The following is a 22,158-nucleotide window of genomic DNA, read 5'->3' as shown; positions in this document are numbered from 1 at the left end:
TCGTAACATCTGATGTACAGGGACTGCAAGAGAGAGGCCACCTATTTAGGACGAACCCGACCTCCTCTTTGATCAAGATAGATTTATTTTTTTGACTAAGAGGGGATGTACATGATCTGGAATTATTTCCGGTTGTGTACATTACAAGTTTGATGTACACCGAGATGACTCGAAAGATGCTTACTTCTAAGGGTTAATATAAACAAAGGCGAAGCTAAGTAAATTACACAGGCCGACATGATTTTTGCTGACGTTAACTTGAGAGGTGTTCTTAACTAATTCGGGTACGCTGATTCTAACTGCATACTTGGTTTTTGTCCATCACGTCTAGATTTTGTGAAATCTGGAGATCTGGGGTTGGAAAATAGGCAACCAAAAGTATACTATAGAAAGTTTAAACAAAAATTTTCGGTAAATGTTTACTATTACTACTCGGGCCCAAAACGCCCTTAAACTACATAATTTTGGTATCAAACGAAAGAGAAAAATTGCACGAGCACGACCTCAGCTGCGCCTTGGCGATTTATTTCGTAGTTTTTGAGTAATTAACAAAAGAAAATTAATATTTTTAGCGGGACTATAGCTAAAAGTAGCCTTTTCCGGCTAAAAAAAGCTGTTCAATTTTGAGATGGTGTTGCCAAATGCCGAATTTTGGATACTCGAATACGCGGGCTTTTTTGAATATTTTGTTCCCACTATTCTCAACAAATAGAACAAATATAGTTTAGAATACAATATTCGGCTGCCAGACCAGCCGAATATTCCTCGACTTTAGAGTTTAGATTAAAATATTTGGCTACCAGGGCAGTCAAACAGTGCGCCAAATAAAAAAAGGCGTGTGACAACACCGAAATCTAGCTTTACCCGATTTTTCCACTTTTCAACACTGAAATCTCGAGTAGTAATAGTAAACATTTACCAAATTTTCAACTTTTTTTACGGATTTTAGAATATTTTGTGTAAGAAAATTAGTTCTTGATTGCACATATAACTAATATACAATTTGCAAGACGCAACAAATTCCCACAATTCTTTAAAATTTAAAAGCAGACAATTCTTGAAATCCCTATAGCATACTTTTTGGTTGAAATTTTACTCATTATAGAACTATATCAGGAGTGTAAGATATTATCCATTATAACAAAGATATAACTCTTTAATATTTTGTAAATTCCTTTTCAGTCAAGCCTAATATATTAATAGGATAAAATAATAATGTTTTTAGTACAATATTATGCCTATATCATGGAAAAATATATTGCAAATTAGGTCATTTTGAATAATTTGAACGCATTTTTTTCAAAATTCTGACGTGATGGAGAAAAACTAAGTACAGGGCCGTGATTAGCAGCCCCCAATTACTATAGGAGACCTATTGAACTTCAAACACTTTTTCATGACCTCAAAAATGTCGGCCTGTGTTATTAAATGATGTGTTTGTCTGTCGATATTTTTGATTTTTCTCAGTTATCTTTGGTGCGACTATTCATCTTGTCCAATAAGTACATACGGATTCAACCCTTAATAGACAGGATTGGGCCAGGAGTTGCCCTTCCCTGCATGGACCACCTCATGGATCATGGGCCCAACTCTGTTTAATTTTGTACCGTCGGACTTCAAGTAGGCGGATGACTAGAGAAAAAACAATTTTAAAACCGATAAAAAACCAAACATCATCCAAGTAGGCTGGTTTATGACCAAAAAGTGTACCTCAAGGCATGCCAGAAAAAAAATATTCATTTAAATTAAAGCAAGGGGCAAAGAAACAGCAGAAAAAGACAAACTAAAATATATATTTTCTAAAATGCTTAACCTCTTGTCAATTTTTCGAAGCGCTGTGGAGCCAGAACCAAAACCGCGGTGGGAGTCCTTTGTTGAAGAAGCTGAGAATATCCTGGAGAAATGCTGGTTCGGACTAGCACACTGTGATGGCGAGACGACTCGGTACGTATTCGGATACATATTCGTACTCGGATTCGTATTTGCCTGGATCGTCTTTGAGATATATAAGCAGTGGGTAAGTGCAAAGAGAGAGAGAGAGAGCAAGCGAGAGAGAAACAGAGAGGGATGACACATATTTGCTATTTGTTGCAGACAGGGAAACAAATCAACATAAGGAGGAGCTTCTGGTTCCAGATGAACCGTATGTCCGTAGTGGAACTTGACCAGAACCAGGATGCCGTATCGGCCGGAAATCAACGCACGATTTCGGCGCAGACTTCAGTCTCATTGAAGGAGAAGCACTTTTCAATGTGCGTCCACAACGATGCTCCACAGTCGGAGGAGCAGCTGGACGACACCGAATGGGAGACTTGGTCGGATCCCACAATCAAGCCGACCTATACTAAAATGAAGACAGATTTTGATTTCTTTCATGCGAAGGGCAAGTCGAGCAACTCCGAACTCGGACGATCAGAACTCGCGAATTCCAGTCATGGTTCGTGAGGCTACTTACCCCAAAATAAAATTGACGAAGAAGATCAAAAGTTTCTATTAAGAATTTACCGGAAGCCATCATCATCATTATTATTTTTCTTTTCTTTTGAATTATGTAATGTAAATTATGTATGTAATTGTGTAATTTTCATTTTGCTACCCCACACATTTGGAATCCATTCAAAATTATTAATCACACTTAAGCAATGTAAAAAAATCGTTAAAAAAAATATGTTAACTGAAACTAACTTGACTAACATCAGATTTGGGTCGGAAGGGGAGAGAGTGTGTCTACGATCGTAAGGAGTTTGATGTACACCGAGATGACTCGAAAGATGCTCACTTCTAAGGGTTAATATAAACAAAGGCGAAGCTAAGTAAATTATTAAATGATGTGTTTGTCTGTCGATATTTTTGATTTTTCTCAGTTATCTTTGGTGCGACTATTCATCTTGTCCAATAAGTGCATACGGATTCAACCCTTAATGGACAGGACTGTGCCAGGAGTTGCCCTTCCCTGCATGGACCAACTCATGGATCATGGGCCCAATTCTGTATAATTTTTTACCGTCGGATTTCAAGTAGGCGGATGACTAGAGGGAAAAACAATTTTAAAACCGATAAAAAACCAAACATCATCCAAGTAGGCTGGTTTATGACCAAAAAGTGTACCTCAAGGCATGCCAGAAAAAAATATTCATTTAAATTAAAGCAAGGGACAAAGAAACAGCAGAAAAAGACAAACTAAAATATATATTTTCTAAAATGCTTAACCTCTTGTCAATTTTTCGAAGCGCTGTGGAGCCAGAACCAAAACCGCGGTGGGAGTCCTTTGTTGAAGAAGCTGAGAATATCCTGGAGAAATGCTGGTTCGGACTAGCACACTGTGATAGCGAGACGACTCGGTACGTATTCGGATACATATTCGTACTCGGATTCGTATTTGCCTGGATCGTCTTTGAGATATACATATAAGCAGTGGGTAAGTGCAAAGAGAGAGAGAGAGAGAGCGAGCGAGAGAGACAGAGAGGGATGACACAAATTTGCTATTTGTTGCGGACAGGGAAACAAATCAACATAAGGAGCTTCTGGTTCCAGATGAACCGTATGTCCGTAGTGGAACTTGACCAGAACCAGGATGCCGTATCGGCCGGAAATCAACGCACGATTTCGGCCCAGACTTCAGTCTCATTGAAGGAGAAGCACTTTTCAATGTGCGTCCACAACGATGCTCCACAGTCGGAGGAGCAGCTGGACGACACCGAATGGGAGACTTGGTCGGATCCCACAATCAAGCCGACCTATACTAAAATGAAGACAGATTTTGATTTCTTTCATGCGAAGGGCAAGTCGAGCAACTCCAGGGACGATCAGAACTCGCGTATTCCAGTCATGGTTCGTGAGGCTACTTGCCCAAAATAAAATTGACGAAGAAGATCAAACGTTGTTTCTTTTAAGAATTCACCAGAAGCCACCTTCATCCTTATTTTTCTTTTCTTTTGAAATTATGTATGGTATTATGTATGTAATTATGTAATTTTCATTTTACTACCCCACACATTTGGAATCCATTCAAAATTATCAATCAAACTTAAGCAATGTAAAAAAATCGTTAAAAAAAAATATGTTAACTGAAACTAACTTGACTAACTTCAGATTTGGGTCGGAAGGGGAGGGAGAGTGGGTACGATCGTAAGGAGTTTGATGTACACCGAGATGACTCGAAAGATGCTCACTTCTAAGGGTTAATATAAACAAAGGCGAAGCTAAGTAAATTATTAAATGATGTGTTTGTCTGTCGATATTTTTGATTTTTCTCAGTTATCTTTGGTGCGATTATTCATCTTGTACAATAAGTACATACGGATTCAACCCTTAATAGTCAGGACTGTGCCAGGAGTTGCCCTCCCCCACAGCATGGACCACCTCATGGATCATGGGCCCAACTCTGTATAACTTTGCTCTGTCGGATTTCTCTCTTATGCATGAGCGTGATTAATGTGTGTCTGCATCTGTGCAGACTAAGTCCTGCCCGTTCCGCTTTAGCCCTCCCATCTACCCGTCTATCTGCCCAAATACATAACCACCACTTCCTCCTTCTCCTTTTCCTCCCGCACCATCGTCTTTTTGTCGACAACATTTCTGTGTACTGTCATCAGGTGCATTTAATTGCGCGAATTTCGCGCCCACTAACAAATACAAGACACAAAAGGCGACATAAAACTAATTGGGGGATACCCACACACACACACACACACACACACACACACACACACACACACACACCCACACACAGGAAGGGGTTGTGAATGTCGTCCACATGCCCATAAATTAATACAAATTTTAAGTTTAATTGTCTTAAGAGACATGGAGGATATTGTCCAAACACCTCGCTGGGGGCGTGGCAGGCTCATTAATGTTACCCCAAGGCTCATTATAATAATTAAGGCTAATTTATTATGTCATTAATTTTCAAATAGATATATGTTTGTCTATGGACACGCACACAGACACACACATTTGTAACTTGGTATAAGCAATGGTCAAATTTTGCTTCGTATGAGATGTGTATGCTATGTGAGTTCCTGTGTGTGTGTGAGCGGGTGTTAACTGCCCGCAATAATTAGTTCTGATTTCTCAATGGTTTGGGAATTCGACATTCTTAAAAAGAAAAGCCTACTAGACTCAAAACCCCTCTGAGTTATGAGCCATGTAGTTAGGGCATCAAAACACACAATAGATGTATTATACGCTTTACACCAACGTCCTTGACAGGAGAGGGCAAATCGAAATTGAAACAAACCCACGAAAAGTATTCTCGGTTTTCAGCTTTGCAGTGTAACACATTTTCCAACAACATTTTCTAGATACTATTTCATGTTTAAGAATTTAAGACCAACAAACACTTTTCACCATTTTGATTCCACATTCAGCTAAAATAAATGGCCATGGCCATGTCTCTATTTAAACTGAAACTTGAAGCAACAAAGTTGCAACATAAAAAAGATAAGAGAGATGTGAGAGTATGTGTGTGTGTATGTACATGTTTTCCAACATCAACTCGAATTCGGAATTCCCCACCGGGATCCCTGTCTCGCATGAATATGCATCAATAAAAGCTGACACCGGGAGAAAAAAATATTAAATATGCCACTTATCTGAGTGAGCAGAAAACTTCAAACAAACATTAACCAAATGTAGATACAGAGGAGAGCCAGTGAGAGAGACGGAGATGGACGGGAACTGAGGGAACTGGTGCTGGTGACGGCACCGGCAATGACGGGCTGTGGCAGACAATGTTTCCAGGTATCATAAGCGCAATCAGCAGCAGCAGCACGAGAAATGTTTGAATTGCTGTCATTAAAATGTTGACAAAGGGCGATGGCTCCACGAAAAAGGTGTAAAAAGCGCAGTGAGAAGAAGCAGTGCACGGAAGAAATCTACCTCAAAACAATTGCCCACTGCTCTGGGGATGTTCCACTTCCCCTGTGCCGGTGCCCTCCTCCGGCACCAACAATCTGCAAACCCAAATCGTAATGAGTTTTGTTAATGTGGCCAGGCCACAAATGTGAAATGCTTATATGTATAAGTACTTACACATACAGACATACATCTTCACATACATTTACATACCTACATAATTACCTAGATGTATGGAAAACCTTCAAATTCCATGCGAGTGACAAAAAAAGTGAATGCCATACCTTAAAAACCGACTGCGAGATACACTGAGCAAACCAATGAAATTTTCTGAAATGAATATGAAGGATTTCCACTAAATGGTACATTGAAAACGTGAAGAACTAAAAAGTTGATTGATCAAGATATTCTCCAACACTTACATGTATGTGGACGTTGTCCAACACTGGCATTAACAGAACTTATGAACTACTATAAACCCATAGGAGCCAAGAAGTAATTCCTTTCTTGAATAATTGCTTATTTGGTGTTGAATCAATTCAAATTTGTTAGTCAATATACCCAAAATATGCAAATATTTCTGGCCACATCCTTTTGTATTTGTTGCCAAGCATCCCCCGCTTCCGTTTCCGCTCTTAGTGAGTGTGTGTGACCCTTGAAAGCGCCAATGAAGTGGCTTGGTCTACATGCGTAATTTGCCGCCAACGACCCAACGACCCACCGACCGACCGACAGACCGACTGAGCGACCGAGCAACTGGGCGGGCGACCTCCTGCTGCCTGGTAATTTAATTTCACATCCCAGGCAAAAGTGTGAAAATCATAAAAGCAAACCGTGTTCTCCTTGGTTTTGGGCCCAAAAATGTTGTTGGAACAAATTCACACGCCGGGCTAATTAAGCGCTCGAGCACTTGAGAAGCGGCCACACACACAACCCACAGAAGAACCCCAGAAAATGTTGATAAAATTGTTTGTGTTGTAGAGGAGGTAGGTGGATAATGATTGCTGGTCGAGTAGGAATGCCCTCCCATTGAATGGAATGCAAAACTTGTAATACTAATTCTAATTGTCACATACACACACACACAAATGTAAGCATACATACACACAGAGGCACTTCGATCGCTTTTTTGGTTTAACCATTTATCAACATAATCTGTAAATATCAAAACTTCATTTTTATTTCCAAAATGGCATCCGAAACAAAGTAAAAAAAAGGCAAGATCTTTAGCCGTTGAGTTGCACATTTAATTCAATTTGCAAGCACACTCCAACACACATGGACACACACACAGACACACATGTCACATTATAAAACTGTCTTGACAACATGCCTAGTTTGGGGGCAAAGTTCAGGATTTCTTTCCTTCAAATCGCTGACAGTATCATGAAAGACCCAAAAAGTAGGCAACACAAAAAAACAAACCAGAAAGAAACGAAAAAACGAATAGAAAAAAACCCACTGGAGACATCTTCATACAGTGCCGCAAGGACTTCTACGTGCGCCTGTCAAAAGGAATTTAAATAATGACAAACGATAGAAGAACAAAACCGCAGCCAAAGATAAAGAAACGATTTTATTGCGGTTGCTCTGACCATATCATATGTATGTAGGTACCCCTGCTGCTTCACCTCCACCCACCACCTAGCATTTTGTTGAAAATTCTAATGTTGCCACATTTGCATGTATGTGTGCGTATGTGTGTGTGTGTGTGTGTGTGTGTGAAGCGGAAAGGGGAAGAATATGAATAAGGAGATCACGTAGCACGTGGCAGATTGCATTCCCTTGCTCCCCCCAAGGGGCAGGCTGGGGGCGTTTGGGGCGCTGTAAAGTGAGCAAAACTGTGAGCGGAATTTCTTCCCTTTGTTATTTTCATATATATTATTGCGAATTTAGTTTTTCGTTTCTCTTTTCAACCCGAGAGAGTGGAGGATTTTCCCCCTATGCTACTTTTCTTCTTACGTTTTTGATTTATGACAAACAAGCTGAAGACTAGTTTTTAATAGAAAAATAAAGGCAAAATGAAATTTATGACGGAAATGATAAGGATGCGAACACACCCAAACGCACACACAGAAATAAAGAAGGACTTTGGCATTTAATACCACGTTTTTTTTTTTTATTTGCTACAAAAATATTTTCATGCGGAAACGGAAACTTGTCTTTGTTTGGATTAATGCGAAACAAACGGACAAGCAAGCAAACAGACAAACAAACAAACGGAAAATATAACTTTATTAAAAAATTTGGAGAAATGAAATGAAATTTTGCCTTGCTTTGCTTTGTCCTTGTACAAATGCAACGAAGATTCGAAACTATGCCTGGAATTTTACGAACCTTTTTTGGTTTTTGTTTCAGGCCAAAAAGGCCTAGGACCCACAACATACCTACCTACTACTACAATATCCTTTGTCAAGGACCTTTTTATGATAGTTGAAATTGTTGGCAGATAAAAGTGCACACACACACAATCGCAGAGATGTCGGAGAAGCAAAACAGGACGGAAAACGGAAACGGAAATGGGCTGCTGGTCAACCCGAATGTCGACCAGTCGTCCCCAGGCGTAGATGGGGCCCAGTGAAGCTTCCAAACAGGATTAATTGAATTGTACAACCCACAAAAAAAACAACATATCTACACATACAAATATAATCACAATTTGTATACTCTAATTTTATAGAGAATTGCGTAAAGTTCAATTGATCTCTCCGTGGATTTTTAGCTCGTCCTTGTCTATTAGTCTGTTTGGGAAATGGTCGCACTGAAATACAATGCCGCTGGTCCTTAAGTCTTAAGTCATAATGTCGGCTAAAACTCAAGGAATGCCAGTGGAATCTTCCAATCTTGAATGATGTATTTGCTTTGCCCCCAAAAACGATTCACATTCAACATTTGGCTTTGAGTAAACTCTTCCCCCACCCACAACGCTTAGCATTGTTGTGTTAAATGGCTAATTTGTTTTGGGCCATGTTGTTGTTAGTTACAGCTGCCGCAGAATGTGTCCCATGTTCATGCTCATGTCCAGTCCAAGCTACTTCCCTTGGTCCTTCTGCCACTGTCCTATTCTACAATCACCACACTCTAGTCCTTAAAAGCGTAAAGGGTTACACACACACACAACTGTCGGACGATGCTGTCAAGGACATTTGTCATAATTTACTTACCCGTGCGTGCATGTGTGTGTGTGCGTGAGTGTCTGTGTTTGTATGGATGAGAGTGCGTGATTTGTGTTCATTGGCTTAAATGGGCTCTCATTTCGGTTCGGGTTATTAGTCCTAAACACCTGTGGCATAGTCGGCCATCCAGGCTACAGGCTACAGTCGACAGTCGACAGGCGGCAGGACATACACGAAATTGTCACAAACACTCTCGTCATGCATTAATTATACTCAACGATGATGCCCGTAAAACATTCATATGTATGGCACTCACATGCATGTGACCGTTTATACACACATTCAAATGTACACACACACACTTGGCTTGTGAAAATATGGAAAATAATTTAATTAAATAACACAAAACCCAATTGAAATGTGGAACACTTCAAGCTCTTCCATAGTGCCTATGATTGTCTACTGCCAACAATTTAGCCAGTCAACAGAATTTGTTGGGAATCTAAACTAACAAAAAGAGGCGCCAGTTTCATAGGAATTTGTTGGGCGAGCATTTGAATCGTATTAGAGGTTAATGTGAGCGCTGCTTGGGCTCAATTGGATAAACAGTTCCCTGATCCTTGTACTTGTGATGTGCATATCAACATCAACGGAAACGCATTAGATATTTATTTGTAAAGAATGCCATTTAACCTTTTGTTTAAGTAAGTCTTCTAGCTCAAGGTCAGTTCAGTTGAGAATCGTATAGAAAATATTTGGTAAGAGCCACTAACTTGCTTAAATGAGGTCATAAAATGAAATAAACTTATACTCTTACCCAACGTAGGGTATTTTTTTAGTTGACATACGGATTTATTGTTTGCTTTGGCCTTTACCCCAATTTCCATACACATTTTCATATAACTTTCCATTATGGCCATTTGCAACCCTTTTTCATTATTTGCATTAAAGGCTAATTAGACGCGCTCACCGAAATAAAATCTCAAGCAATTAAAATCAAAATAATAATGTATACAAAATGTATATTTATTTATACACGTACACATATAGAAAATCCTTTTTAGATGCTCTCTTCTTTATGGGTGTGTGTGTGTGTGTGTGTGGGGGGGTTCCTTTTTTTTTTTTGTCGTTGGCTTTGACATTTTGTTTGGCTCTCCATTTATGGTTGAACTCTTATATTAATTCGATTTTTATCGTGCCCCTGGGAGCCATTGTGCGGCATTTCATGAATTTCACGAATTGTGCATATTTCCGTCAACCCTCCCCCGCAGGCCGTGCCTTACATACCCAGTTGCCGCCTCACCCTCACCCTCACCCTGCCCCGCCATGCCATAAAAGCGCGTAAATCTCGTGCGTCTTTATTTCTTCATTAATTTAAGCAACGGCAACGTCGAAGCCAGCAGCTCTGCTCATACTTTTAGCCAACTGATTCAACTGATTACCCAAGGTATACATACATATACATACTTATTGTGAATGCTTAGCCTAAGCCTTTGATACCCTTGCCCGATTATAGTGTAATCCACTAGATTTTAAAGTAAATTGATGATTTAGTATTTCCTTAATTGGTGTCTTCCGTGAGAATGGTGAAGGACTTGAAATACTTATTGTGATCGAAGAAAATTTTCGATAAAACTGTTGAAACTAAATCAAAGTGAATTTGAAATCAACTTTAAATATCATGAATCAGTTTTCGATTATCGTTTTTCTTTTCTCCGCTTTTCATTCATTTTGGGGAATACATTTGTTTGTAGGGTATTCAAAAAGTCGAATTCGGTTGGAACTTTGTCATCTTCATTTCTTGGTATTTTATTTGTTTATATATTTCTTTCATTGAGTTTTATTAGGAGTGTTTGGGTGGGGTATACGGGGGAAAGAGGGAAGGTGTGGTGGGGTGGGGTAGTCCAGTGGACGGGGAAACGAGTTAGCGTTAAAGTTACCGTTAACCCCTTACAGCTGTGGCAATTTTAGACAGTCGTCGCATGTCCTACGACCTATGTCTGTTTGTCTCTTAGCCTTGGAAATCTAATTAAAACAACAACCACCGATTTTTGTCTTTCGTCGTTCACAACGGTGGCAACAGCAAAGACGACGAACAGTAACGGCAGAGAGGCAGAGCCATCGGCAGAGGCAACGTCCAAAGCTTTATAAATGTTTTGATTGCATTAAAGCGCTGCCAAGCGAGACAAATGCGCCAAGCGGAAGGGGTAAGCGGTGGGTGGTGTGCTGGCAAAGGGTTTATTGGGCAGGGGGAAGGGTGGTGGGGTAGTGTCGAGGTGAAATCGAAATCCTGCCCAAGACTTGCCTTTCTTTTTCTTTCCAAACTCTGGTTTTAATTGCTAGAAATCAGATAAGCCATAAATTCGATAGGGGCATAGAGTCTCTCTTTTGGTGTACTGCTTGACTGTACAGTGCGGTACAGTAAGGCGTGGACCATAATGAACGTACCAGAGCCCTTCATTTGCAAGGCCATAAACATGTGCCAAGAGTTTCAGAAGTAATTCACTGAGGCTTTTCAATTGCGTTTGGTAATATAGCAACAGGTTCAACTGTAACTGACTGTGTGGGTGTGTGGGGTGTGTGTGTGTGGATGCCTTAGTCTATTATTTCAGCTCGATTAAATCGTCTTACGGCTCAACGAGCTTTGTCTTAATATTATGTAGATGTCAAGATAGCCAAGTAGATCCACACTGAGAGTGGGCGAAAGTGAATGAGCGAATCCTTCGAGTCCATTGTGGCACATAATCCGAGCACATCATAAGCACATCCTTATGCAAATCGTGTGTGAGTATGGATACGTGTGTGTGTGTGTGTGTGTGTGTGTTAGTTGGTTGGTTGATAAACAAAAAGTAATTTACTACAAGGACAAGGCACAAGGACCTGGCCACCTTTTGCATATATCTACAGCGTCTTTCAAGGCCCAACAGACAGAAGACAACGTGTTGCGCGTCCTTAGCAAAAGAGACGACAGCTGCCAGGACATAGGCTGAGACAACATGAATAAGAGTTTGTCTGTCTGCTTATGTACACACACCCACACACCCGCACCCACACACTCACGCATGTCGTTGTCAAACATGTGACAAACACTTTTCCATCCTTCTGCTCTCTGCTCTGCTGTAAGTGATGTGTTTATTTGCTTTATTTCTTTGGCTCTGTCACATTTTGCGTCTTCCTCTTCAAAATGTCACTTGCAAAACTTTTACAACATAAAATAAAAAACGCACACACACACGCATGCACACAAAGCAAGCAAAAACAAACACACACATCAACTAAATGAGAGCAAAGAAAAAAAGGAAAACAAAGCAAGAGGAAAAAATGCATTTTATATAGTTTATTCTCTCATGATAGCACTTTTACTCTCTCACTATCTCTCTTTCGCTCTACACTTTAGGCTCTCGCTCTGACTACCTTACTCTCCCATACGCTCTCTCTCTCTCTCTCTCTCTCTCTATCGCTTGCTAGCTCTTTCTCTTGAAGTTGGTAAACAGAAAAGCTCCTCCCTCAATTTGTCTTCTGCTGCTCTTAGGGATTTTTAGGGGCGTCGACCAACCTTCAATGCTTGGCTCCTCCCATTATCGTTCTATATGGAATCATATTACATAGTGTGTGGTATATAAGTTTATATACATGTATAACGGTAGCTTTATATTGTATTACACATAATATAATATATAGCGACTGGGATCATTGTTCTTTCTCTCTCTCTATCTCCCTCCAACTCTCCCTCTCTCTCTCTCTCCTTATGGCTCTTTTTTGTTTGTGTGACAAATAGCATCAAAACTTTATTGCAAATTCTTTAGCATCTCACTTGCAACTTGCCCAAAAATGTATGCTATAGTAAATAAAGTCAATTTAAATTAAATTCTCCTTGAAGGAAACTCAGCTGGATCTCACATTTAATGGAATAAAACAAGCAAATGAGTAATACAAAAAAAATATATGAAATCATTTTCATTTTATTATACATTTTCTATTTTATTTAGCTTAAGCAAGAATTTCAAGTTGTATTTACCTGAGAATAACAAGTCAAAGTTTTGAAAATTTTAGAAAAATTTAATTGTTTATGCACTATGGTCGGAAATTCGTTTTGTGAGGCATTAAGACAAAGTTAGTAAAGATAATACCCCAACCACAAAATATGGCTTGAAGAAATCAAACAATATCTTAATTGCATCTTTGCGTCTGTATCAAGGCTCAAAGTCGTATGAAGAAGCAACATTAACCGTCATCATTTGTAGACCGTTATGCATGTAAAAATAAAGATCAGGGTAACGCGTTGACACCTGACACTTTTACACGTTTATGACATCAACTGACTTATGGATCATGGCAAAGATGTTCCTGTGAGCTAGCTTTGCTTATCTATTAAATAAAATGATGATAGTAATGGATTTTGCATAAATTTCATACAAATTTATAAAAGCAGGCTAGACTAGAAATAAAATTTTGCTAGCCAAATTCACAAAAAAACTGACAATCTTCCTTGGAAATCAGTTCAGTAGCTTACTTTTATTATTTTGTTCGATCCTGCAAATGCCGATAAAAATATGTTGAAAAAATCAAGAGTCACCTTTTAAGGCTGAATCGGATAATGAAAATTGATTTTTAACGTAAATCGGATATCTTTATGGGGGTTTATGCCAAGAAATCAACTTTTGGGCCATTGTGAGATGAAATGATTTGTGCAAATTAGGCAAAAGTTTCAAGACTTTTTTTCTCCCGCAACGGAAAACAATGAAAGAAACTCAATTAAACGTGGCCAATTGAACAGGTTCCCGCTGAATAACAAGTGTCCAACTTGGCAAGATGTTCACGAAAAGAAATGGAAGAGTATTCTAACACAAGTCGCAGACAAAGATATTTTTATATTTCCTTGGAAATGGCGCCACAGATTAGGCTCATGTTGATAAAACCCAAAGGACTCCATTGAAATTTCAATTGTTTTGATATGAGGAAATATTTATATAAAGGTTTCATAGAAGAGAAACCGAAAGTCACGATTTAAATTAGGTACAAGTTTCCCTGGCAAATAAGTTAATGACAGTTAAAAGTTGATTTAAACTCTGAGTTGTTATTATTTCAACAGATATTTTCTTTACCATATCTGGACATATCTCGTAATAAATTTTGAACAAACCATAATAAATCGAGTCCAAATCGTAGCAAAGTATCTATGAAAATACTGCATAATTTCATCCGTCAAAGTGATTACTGTTTGGTACGTGGTTTCGATGGTCGCACAATGACTGGAATTCTGGACACAAGTGGGTTCTTGACTGAAGTCGTCACTGGGATTTTCGTCGATCCGTTTGCTGTGTCCATTTTCTTACCGAGTTTAGTAGGATTCGTTTTAAGGGTCGATCCGTTTGCTGTGTCCATTTTCTTACCGAGTTTAGTAGGATTCGTTTTAAGGGTCGCGTTTGGGTTCCCGTCTTCGTTGTTCGTTTCGAGCGGTTCACAGATGAAAAGTTCGTTCCCCTTAAATGAGATGAATGTTTGAGTCGAAATCGTACGGCTATGATCCGCTTGGCCCGACTTTTTCTGTTGCGGAGTGAACAAATCGATATCAAATGCAAATTTCGGGCCACCATTCAGTTTATCTTACCCGCTCGGCAATCCATTTAAACCACATATCTACCAGAAAATATATACACGCACACCCGAATAAAATCCGGAAGATCTCATTCAAATCGGCCTCCTTTTCGTCATAGGACACTAGACCGTACGTGCTCTTCCTAAGGACGATTTCCGCACTCTCAACTATCGATCCAGAACGAAGCTGTTCGTCTTGTTGTGCCGGTGTGCGGTAAAAAATAGAATAGAAATTGTTCATTTTTGGGTTTTATTTTTTACTGTGTTCCGATGTAAGTATGCACAACGTTTTGTTTGTGAATGATTTATTTGCCTGCTACACCTAGGGGCCTAGCTTGGCTCACTTGACATTTGCGTACATGGCCTACTTTGATGAACAGAAACCAAAACTGTTTGGTAGACAGATTTTGCAAGGGTATAGAGACTTCGGCATTGTTCTCGTCTGTCATTTCTGGTAATTGCATTCGTTAGGATCTTTTTGCGAGTTTGTCTGCTCGTTGACTATTTAACTTGTTAATTCTGCTCTTGTTGAGATACGTCTTGGATTCCGTCTCGTTCGCAGTCTCGCCTCGACCTCGCAGTTTTGCTTGCGACCTTAATGAGTGGGTAAACACGATTTTCGGTTGAAATTTCTCCACAAACTCTCTTTGCAAGTTCAACAACAATCAAAATAATAATAACAATGTGAAAGAGAAAAATAAAATCCTTTTGTCCTTTCTTAGACTTCAGCTTCCCCACTCAGCTCATTTATAATTAAGTTGTCTAATTCGTTTTGGCTTTTGTTGATATTTTCTAGGGTTTTTTTTTTTATTTTCGGCTTTTCGTCTTCTACTTTGGCACTTGTTCTGTTGTTGTGTATTCTTGTGGGCATTTTTTTTTTCTCTTTTGCTTATTTCATTACCGCAAAATCCACTGGTTGAGAAAAACAAATGGGGAAAAGAACAAAAAAACAAAACACACAACGTTTCATTCTGTTTTCTGCTTTTTTAAATGATTCCTATGGCAATTGAAGTGGCTTTTTATGCGCACTTCAGTTTTCCCTTTGCCTCGAGACGCTTCACACAGCTGAGACCGGGGCCGGAGCCAGGCTCTTGAGTGTGCTGCAGGAAACGGAAATGGAAACGTCATGAACTTAATTTTATTTATGCGCCACAGAGATAAAGATAGATAAAACAATGGCCTCGACTAAAAGACTTGGCAAACACCTGGCTGGAGAAATCTGAAAGGAAAATGTCAGGTATGGAATAAGAGAATTGGCCGACACCCTGCAATTGTTGTGATGAGCAAAGAATTTGGGACTTGGAAGAAGGTTCTAATGGATACATTGTAGATTACACAGATCAGTTTACCTTTCACTTATCTCACAGTTATCATAGAGTTAAATTTTCCTAAAGTTAATCAAACGAAATGTGTGTCTCTTAAAATAATAAATTTCATTTAAATGCGTCTAGTTCGGTTAATATTTCACTTCAGTGGCCTTTTCCGTCTAATTTGTTTATAAGCTCTCTTCACATTGAACCGCCAAAACAAAAAGGTGCAACTTCCCTTTGTCAGGAACAGGGACTAAGGACCGAGGACCGAGAATCGAGAGCCATGGACGTAACGACAAGGCACTTAACCTAATAACAATCTGGCCAGGAGATGGTCGGCAGCAGCTAGGTAAAAGATGACAGAGCGTTAAGTAAACGCCACTGGAGGCAGGGCCCGAGGAAAAACTTTTGAAGAACTCGCATAAAAATGACAGACACAGAGGACGACTCAGTCTCTGGCCAGGACTAATTTGATGAAGACGTCGGCAAACCAGAAACAGAACAAAAAATTCCGCGACAATGACAACAAACAAGACAAAAGACACTAACGGCAAAAAAGAAACGGAGGAGTTGAAGCTGGAAGTCGAGGAAAAGGGAAAGGCAACTGGGGCTAGGAGCTATTATAAGGACACCCAAACAAAAATGCAAATCCGCTTAAGTATCCTGCAATGATTGAGGCACAGCAAGCACGAGAGAGAGAGAGAGAGAAGTAACGAAATACGAAGCAAACGCCTCGCGAACCACTTAAAGTGATCAAGAAGGATTCACAGTTTGTAAAATGGAATTTTATGGCTTAGTTAAGGATGCGACAAAAGGACAAACGAAGAAGGGGAAAATATTTTTCTTTTCGGCATTTTTTCGTTTGGTTTTTTGTTTTTCTTATTCTTCTTTTCGCCAAAGGGAAAAGTGAACAAATCACACCCCATTACAGAAGCGGAGTGGGTGGTCCGTAAAGGACGGAGGACGAATGGGCACACGCACTTTTCGTTGGTGGCGCAAGAAAAGGGCGGTGGGGCCAGAAAACATTCCTTCAAGCTGAGTTTTTCTACAGATTTGGAGCAGCTTATCGCGCGACTTCATTTGAATATTCTTCCATGTCCTTGCCCTGCCCTTCTGCGAGTTCTTAAGGATGTTTTTTTTTTTATTTATGCATTTGTTAATGTTGTAACGGAGATTTTTACGAGTCCTGGCGCCCCTCATAACAATAATGAAAAGCTATTATGAGCCATGAGGATAAGGATAACAAGGACATGCCAGCGAACAAAACGAGGGGAAAACGTTGAATGAACCGAATCCAGTTTGACACGCCCCCCAGGCTCCGCGCTCCCCGTTTCCCGCCCCTTACGACGACAATACAACTCGTGTCATTTGGCCATATTAAGCGAATTAGACCAAGTCACACACAGGCAGGCCAGAACGATAAAAGGGAACTAGACCTATGTATAAGGAGCTTGCGGTACACCAGTCGATGTCATACGATGTCATAATTCGCCTTTATAGCCGCTAATGGCAAATTAGGTGACACATTTTTCAATAGATACAGATACACTCACAGTCCGGGAATGCCTTTTTAATGGACAGTCACACACTTTCACATTATCCTGCACCTTGAAGTGTTTGTGCTTAAGGCGTCCTACTTGCACTCATGCCCAATGACATTTTACTGTCATTCTCGTGTGCTTCTTCCAACCCAACTAAGCAATTAAAAGGACCAAAGTGAAGCTTCTACTTTCATTCTCCATGCCACTCTCGCTCGTCCTGCGAATGACAATTGAAACCGTAGGAGTGTGCGCTTTGATCTAACAGCAAAACAAATTGGAGCACCTGCAAAACGAATGACAAAGATGACGCCTTCAATTATGCCATTCGTGTGACAACTAATACTGGAGTGAGTGAGTGAGTGGGTGGGGACTATTAGCGTCCTGTGACTGTGTTGCTCTTCCGTTGATGGGAAGCCGAAAACATTCTAATGAGTTGCCAGGCAGTTACCCGGGCCAGCAGCAGCAGCCCATCGCCAAATGAGAATCTGAACACTGCACAAATACATCTAACATCTATATACATACATATGTATGTATTTCTGTTGTCATACCATTGTAAATTTGCAAATGTTCCTCTTCATGGGAGGAAGAGGCAGGGCTTTGTGTCTGTTTGCCTTGTTTTTCTGGTTTATTGGGCTAATTCAATAACAAACAACAACGTCAGCCATAACCCAAAAAAATAAAATAAGCAAAATTACAAAAACTCCAATTGCTAGCACCGACTTTAAGAGTACACTATGCCTGAGAATAATATCCTGTTGTGAATAGTTCGAAAACGTCTTTTGGGACCAAAGAAAACATATTATTTTTGGGCTATTTATAGATAAAAACACAATCAATTGATGAAAAGTCTTCTACAAATAAGAAATTTTCCACTTAACTGTGTTGTAGTTCTCAACTGGTTTTAGCCTGCGGTGATAAAAGGTTCGCTTAGTTTCATGCTTTTAACTCCCCAGTTAGGATCCCCATTAGGGACAATATATAAACTTTAAAACGACTTTAATTGATAATGAAGTTTTTAATGATAATTGGCGACAACTTAGGGAACAATTCGAATTCCTTTCCAATAACGCTCGACCTTCGTTTTGCTTGTGGTTTTAATTTTGGCTAGCACTGAATTAATTTGCCACACATACACACGAGGCCAACACACACGCACACACACATGAGTTTATAACTTTATCGGGCATAACAAGAGTACATTATCCTGGTCCCAGACCCATAAGCACAACCAGAACCAGGCACAGGCTGGCACACGTCCTTTTTTGAGCTCTTGTGTCTTGTTTTGTTGCGGCATTTAAAAATAACTTTAATGGGAAATTTATCGATCAGGATTGCCTTGATGTGATGGTGTGTCGCCGGTGGAGGGAAAGCCCTGCGGTCGCAGCACGAAGCCAGCATAAAGGACACACCAGTGAGGATGGGGGAACGAAGGATTCCTGTTGCTGATCCTTGTTGGGAGATAAGCAACGCACAAGCACAAAGCCAACAAGCAACGCCGAAACGAGACATCGTGTGTAGGCAGCAGTAAATCGCCTGAAAAGAAATCAACAAGGATATTATGTGCATGTCCTTGCTGCCAGTGCCGATGCCGTTGCCGGTGCCAGTGCCCGTCCTGGATGAATGCCCATTTCACAGGTTGATACCGTCTACCCACCGCTCATACGACGAGTATGTGTATCGGCTTGGATGTTTTTGCAGTCTGGTGTGAGGGAGAGAAACCCACACACACACACGCACACATACACACAAAGATATTAAGACATTTTAGTGCCGTTTTCACTTCATTAGTTTTGATTTTGATTTCCCAGTAAACCGAAATGCAAATGACAAAAGAACATTCATATGAAAGCATAATAGATAGGATATAATATGTGTGCCTTTGTGTGTATGTGTGTGTGTCTTTGTGCAATGATAAAAGATAAACGAAAATAAAGAGTTAACACCACCAACAACGGACCATACAAGTTCAATTCAAATATAAGTAAAAACAATTTGTGCAAAACGTATTTCCATTTCTCAGTATTTAATAAGAAAAGTGTCTCTGGAAAATGTCTCAAAACTTTTCGCAACTTGCCGACGAAACCGAGGCATTAGTATTAGTTTGGTCATCAGTTGGTGGAAGTCATCGTCATCAGCATCATCTTCCACGTCCTGGGCTCCAGTTGCAAAGTCTCGACTACCAACTTATCGCAAAGGAGTACATTAGCTTAATGGTTTTGGCCTGCGAAACGAAAGTGGCGAATAAAAATTTGTTACGCAGCACATTTCATAATTCCCGCGCTATGATTAAGTGTCAGACAGAAGGCAAACTGGGAGCCGAACCGAAGACGTCGACTTTTTCTTTGGTGAAAGTTTTTTTTGCAAGTTGTTCCCAGTGAAACTCTCCCACTCGAAATGGCGCTGGAATAATTAAGTAGCTGCTCTCTAAGCTCAGACAGAAGGTAAGCAGGAGAACGGGGGGACTTGGTGTGAAGTTATTGTAATGGGCAAACGATTAGACATTGTAAAAACTCTGCTTTAAAGAAACGCCAGAAGTCTCCATCTCTTCGAATTCTTGAATCGTCCAGAGAAAACTCTGCCACGATGCCAAGTATACGATTTTACGGATGTTAACCTTAATGCCATTGCCGTTTCCCGCTTCACATCCGTCCACCATCGCTTGGTGGTCAATTTTACTGTCGCAAACCAAGGTCCTCTCTGAGACCTCTACCCTTTCAAAAGAAGAGGTTCAGTTATTGCTTACATTAACTTGAGTTTTACGTCTATGATGGAAAAAAACTTACTAAGAAGTTGGAGTGCTTCATTGCTAAAGGGTATTTATGTTTCGTTTAGCCATTCACTTAAAGGTTCTTCAGTTTTTATTTTGCTGTTGCTTATGTTTCGTTTACTTATGCAACAAGTAAGCACAAGTTAAAAGTCCTGCAGGACTCTCGCTAGTCACTGTCGTGCGTTGCGGAAATAATTTTTATTTTGCCAGACAATTTGCTTACTTTGTGATTTCCGTTTTGGAGAGGGGCCAACCACCCTGCCGCATCCCCGCAACAGCCAAATGAAACTTGTCTCGAGTTCTGTTTTTCTGGTCCCAAATATTTCCGGGTTTTTGACTTTACTTTGAGTTTTTCTTCCATTCTTCATCTCTTGTTCGTATTATTTGTTTGTTTTCCACGCCTCAGTTGTCATCATACTATGTAGACAACGTCGAAGACTTTTTTGTTTGAATATTGTTAAACAAACGCTTTTTATTTCGATTTCTACGTGCGATAAATAAATGCAACTCTTTTTTTAATAGACGGTAACGCTTCATTGCATTTACAATAATAACAATAATAATAAATAGTCGTAGTCATTTAACAATAATCGCTCGCATATGAAATGGAAATTCCAATTGCCTTCCCCCGGTGTTGTGTGCATCCCGAGCCACCTCCTTGTGTTCCATGTATGTATGTATAGGTACTATTGGCAGGGCTCATAAATTGCAAATGACCAAATAGCGTTTAATGGTCGCAGGTCCGCCGCAGCGAAAATGCAAAATGCAGAAAAACATCGGAGGGAAAGTCGGAACAAGGAGTTGGCCGGCCTCCCGTGCGATGGGCCAGTTTACCCTATGGCATTATCAGCATCATCCTCATCGTCGGCATTCTTGGTTGACTGGTTGCCAATATACTGTACAAACAAACATACATGCATGGAACACTCTTCAGAGTCAACCAATTTGTCTACACCTTTGATGGAATGAAGGAACAATCATGCTTCAAAGGCACTTTTGGCATTTTCGCGCTAAGAAATTGCAGCCACACTATTCCGCAAACCCAAATCGATATGTGGATCGAATAATCCATTATCCATTTCATATATATATGTACATATATGGTAAAGTTTTAGAAGGGTATAGCAATCATCCATGTATACACTTTGCCTACTTTCCTCTGTCTCTCTTTCTCTGGCCAACCCTTTCTCTCTTTTTGGTCACTGTGTTGGGTTTGTTGTATCTTTTTGTTTGGTGGCTGTTGCTTTTATTGCCTTCTGCGTCAATGTTGAGCATGGCCGCCTGTCGTTCTGATCGTCCTGCCCTTGTCCTCTTGGTCACTGTCACACATGGCCGGAAATCGTCTCCGACACTGCATGTGGCCAAACATTTGCATAAAATGCCAAGAGGCATCCATCCAACTGGGAATTTTGCGCGGAGTGGCCAATGTAGCATCCGTGTCGCATGGCGTCGCGTTGCGTCGCGTCCCGTTGATTTTCGATTTTTCTCACTGATTTTTCACATTTTTCAGTGTCCGGTGTATATGTTGTTTTCCGAAATCCCTTTTTTTTTTGTTTCTTTTTCGGACCAGGCAGAAGGCCAGCTTGTTGTTTATGTGTTTATAGATTAATCGCTTTTTGGTTAAATGACTTCGATAGTCACCGTGTATGTGTGTGTGCTGGCTGGCTGGCTGTGTTGGAGCTGGATATGGACATGGAGTTGGCTGCAAATTGCTGGCGACAGCTGTGAGTGTGTGGTTTTGAAACGAAAGCCAAGCAAGTGGCCAACGAATTGAGCTCGCCAAGTGTAGAGATGAAAGAAGGGACAAATCACAAATCATTTTTAAATGTTCATAAAAAACGTCTATATAAAAGTCTGAAAATAACTGAGAGACTAGAGTAGAACTAAATATGGAACTATTTCCTCTATAATCGCAAATGGTTCTCTTTGATTCTTGCATTAACTTGGCTAAACAGCCAAAAAGTAGG

At 40.1% G+C, this 22,158-nt stretch overlaps 1 long non-coding RNA gene across 1 annotated transcript; it reads right to left on the bottom strand.

Moving 5' to 3' along the window:
* Positions 1 to 14,029: 14,029 nt before the first annotated feature.
* On the bottom strand, positions 14,030 to 14,891 carry LOC137586248 (uncharacterized). The gene is made up of 2 exons (XR_011033734.1): positions 14,584 to 14,891; positions 14,030 to 14,519 (listed from the first exon to the last, which is right to left on the bottom strand). It is a non-coding gene; the product is annotated as an uncharacterized lncRNA (long non-coding RNA).
* Positions 14,892 to 22,158: the final 7,267 nt, after the last annotated feature.

Source organism: Drosophila tropicalis, unplaced genomic scaffold, assembly GCF_018151085.1.
Source record: "Drosophila tropicalis isolate 14030-0801.00 unplaced genomic scaffold, ASM1815108v1 contig_952, whole genome shotgun sequence".
In the NCBI taxonomy this organism is placed as follows: domain Eukaryota; kingdom Metazoa; phylum Arthropoda; class Insecta; order Diptera; family Drosophilidae; genus Drosophila; species Drosophila tropicalis.
Note: the sequence above shows the minus strand (reverse complement) of the source record. Positions and strands in the feature narration are given on the sequence as shown.